Source organism: Lissotriton helveticus, chromosome 7, assembly GCF_964261635.1.
Source record: "Lissotriton helveticus chromosome 7, aLisHel1.1, whole genome shotgun sequence".
NCBI classification, from domain to species: domain Eukaryota; kingdom Metazoa; phylum Chordata; class Amphibia; order Caudata; family Salamandridae; genus Lissotriton; species Lissotriton helveticus.
This window is the reverse complement of record NC_136068.1, coordinates 1,906,414,096-1,906,417,811: the sequence shown is the minus strand read 5'-3', so window position 1 is coordinate 1,906,417,811 and position 3,716 is coordinate 1,906,414,096. Positions and strand designations below refer to the sequence as shown.

The following is a 3,716-nucleotide window of genomic DNA, read 5'->3' as shown; positions in this document are numbered from 1 at the left end:
TAATCCATCATCATTCTTTAGCTCCCTCCACCACCCCAGTTCAGACAAGCCGAGGACGGCTGATTAGCCTGAAACCGGTCCCAGGATGTTTGTTTCCGGTCCAGGGAAGACATGGCTTGGCAGTTCGGGCTGGACTGTTCCCATGAGGCACAGGGTCCTACTGATTTGCATATGGCCATGTCTGAACTGGGGTGGGGAGTGAGCTAAAGAATGATGATGGATTAAACCCAGATCAGTTGACTTGGGGTGAGTGCTTGCAATGTTCAACACTCCGTCCATCATCCCCTTTGGTTTTGCTTTCTTTGCCCTAAGTTGACAGGGTATGCCCAGGCGTGGGTCTCTTGCTCACTTTGCCACTGGGTTCAAGCTAGCCTGGTTGATGACGGCTGATTAGCCTGAAACCGGTGCCAGGATGCTTGTTTCCGGTCCTGGGAAGACATGGCTTGGCAGTTCGGGCTGGACTGTTCCCATGAGGCTCAGGGTCAGACTGATTTGCATATGGCAATGTCTGCACTGGGGTGGAGGAGTGAGCTAAAGAATGATGATGATTTAAACCCAGATCAGGTGACTGGGGGTGAGTGCTTGCGATGTTCAACACTCCGTCCATCATCCCCTTTGGTTTCACTCAATTTAAAAGACACCACAGAAATAGTTGCACTCGTGACTAGTACTGGGCATACTGGCTAGAATTCCCATTGGCATACTAGGCCACAGAGTGAATTAAATAAAGTTTACAAACTTATTAAAGCACATGAGAAAAATGTAATGAACTGTTCAACATTTTTCCTTTATAAAAGAAGAACAATTACATGCAAAAAAATAATTAGGCCCCTACTAAAACTGCAGGTCACCCACCACGATGGATTTTAAAAATCAAACTAAAGTACTGAAAAATCCTGATGCATGCCCCCAATCAAACAAACAACACAATACAACATTTGTTTTTCAACTTACTTGTGAAATTCCAAATACAAAGCCCTTAAATCCAATTGTATATATGCAGTAGGCAAGGAGAGTGACCCTTCCAGCTCCAAATCCCAATAAAAAGTGACCAGGAACAAAGCACTGGGAGGAGCCTGCTGGACAGGAAAAGGAAGTTGGAATATCTGGGGCACTTCCTTCCTGTTTGAAAAAAGAGTTAAAAAAAGCTTCTCACAGAACAAAATCCACTCCAAAAGCCTCTCAGCTGCATCTTGAGCACAAAAGCTGCTCGAGCACTCCGTTTGCAATTGGCACCGTCGTAGCGGGAAGTAGAGCGAGTGAATGTCGAGAGTATCCTGGTACTCGCGAATAAGTGCAAAGTAAAATTCAAGGACGCGAACGGAAAAAAACTCTGCTTCGTGCCCAAAATGCAGGATTCAGGAATTTCACGTTCCTCCGAGCAGTGCCCGAATTCCACAAACTCCATAAACAGAGTGGCGTTTTACGCTTGGGCCTTGTTTCATGCTATAACAATTGTAATTGAAAACACTCTTCAATGGTAAAATCTGATTTTGAGTCACAATCCTGAAAATGCTACTTTTATAAAGTTTCCATTTTCTTGTCTCCACTATTTGGTACCTGCAGCCTGTATCCTGGGTCACATGACTAGGCGTAGCTGGCCATTGGCCTTTGTGTATTGCTCCCAGACAGTGAACAAAGGAGAAAAGTTGTTGCCAGGATAGTCCGTCTCTGACTTGATGAGGTGTAAGAACTGCAACCTTTGCCGCTAAGAGCACAGATAGACATCAAACTAGCCTCACTAAAATGGGAAAATAAACTTAGAATATCGGGTATGTAATTCCCCTCCTTCCCCCCGTTTCCTTCAATACAGATGCATGGACACTGTTGGGTGCCACTCGGAATATCCACACGCTGTATCAAATTCACGCAGCGAACCAGGTTGCTATTTTCTTTAGGTAAGATCCACCGAAATCCTTAATTAACACGGGAGAATAGGAAAATACACACATTTCTAACAGCCATTCCCCTAATTACAGGCAACCTTTGCACGCAGTTCACCGTAAGGATCCAGTGAAACTACACCTCCCAGAAAACCCTCCGCCTGTAATTTCTCTGCTGGCTGTGTTTTTAACAAGCAACACTGATAAGAAAGCGTCACATCATGACTGCTTTCTAACATCGATACGAAGGTAACACATCACCGTAGTCACAAACTGTGCCCTTATCACCTTGATTAACAATAGACAACTTATATTTATAATATGGCACACGTTGTTTTGATCTTTAGGTATCGGCTATCCTTTCCACCTGCGCCCTGCATGTTTCCCTGCTAGAACAGAACACAACCGCTACAACTACAATCTATCAGAGGAGCTACAAGCCCAATTACTAACACCACATAGAAAGCGCAATATCGTGAGTGTTTCTCACCACCTAAATTAAGGTAACAAATACCGAGGTTATGAACTGTGCCCCTGCTATTTAGATTAATAATGGCTAGTTTATACCTGTATAATGACATATGATGTTTATATCTTTAGGCAACGGCAATCTCCCCATCTTGCGCACCGTGCGTTTCCCTTTTCAAATAACAGCGTCATCGTTGAAACCACTGTTTATCAGGTGAGACATAGGAAAATAAAATGAGGAAAGTGACAGCACTGCAGCACGTTCGTGTAACACAAAATGGACACTTGCCATCTAGCATAAAGTATAACATAAGGTGGCCCTTTGTGTCTGATCACCTCGTGGTAGCAGTAACCTTTTTTAAAACAAACAAACCCACATATAGCCCAATAAACTAACATAGGACCCAGATGCAGCTATGTCCTTAGGAACCCATCTCCCTGTTCCCCTAGTATGCAATTAGATAATTATACAGCACCGGATACGCTAAGGCCACCTTTGTTTGAAAATTAATGATTTTTATCTCTGAGTCTCCATTGTTAGACCAAAATGAATACCACCTACTCATGTACAATTTTGTAAAAGAAATGATATTTATGAAAAGTAAGAATCAATGATCAATACTGTATAAAACAACATAATGTTTTTGCTATGACCCATGAGAAATCCGTGATATGAGAAAAAACATGTGGTACATATGTATATATGATTAGTGTCTAGTTTTGAGCACAAATAATAAGCAATAAGCGGTACACCATAAATGAATGAAAAACTTACTAGCGTTATCCAAATAAGCAATGAAGAGCTAACTAAATACACTGCTTCAATGTAAAAATAATAAATAGTAAAAATATGTTTATAAATGTCATTTTACAGCCTACTGATGGTACGGTCCTGAAGAAGACACAGCTCACGTGTCGAAACGCGTCGACAGGAAACCATCCACTTGTATATGAAATTTTAAAGTGTTAAATCATGTATACCAATGCAACATTGCAATGAAGATTATTAATATTGACAATTTTATCGAATGATTTTTTATGAAAAACTTCAAAGTATTAAAACCGAGTTTGTACTTGAAAGCAGTTGTACTATGTTTTTTGTAGATACGAAGCTTGTATCTGAATACGCTAGTAACTAATGTGTATGCCTGGGCAATATTGTTTACATACAGAACTGCAACCTATCACACTAGCACATCACAACGGCTCAGCCCAGGACACTCACTAAGAATTGTGACACTAGTCTTTTGTGTCCTCTGACACGCTGGCACCAGAGACGTGAGGCAGGAATTTCCAAACATCTCTGAGGGTGGAAGCATCCAGAACCTTCACCAACTTCAAAGTGGGCACCAGGTATGAATAGTG

The 3,716-nt window shown here is 41.8% G+C and overlaps 1 long non-coding RNA gene across 1 annotated transcript; it reads left to right on the top strand.

The window, feature by feature from the left end:
• The first annotated feature begins 536 nt into the window (after positions 1-536).
• Positions 537-3,425, top strand: LOC144770869 (uncharacterized). Its single transcript, XR_013599061.1, has 3 exons — positions 537-2,386; positions 2,484-2,565; positions 3,226-3,425. It is a non-coding gene; the product is annotated as an uncharacterized LOC144770869 (long non-coding RNA).
• The last annotated feature ends 291 nt before the right edge of the window (positions 3,426-3,716 follow it).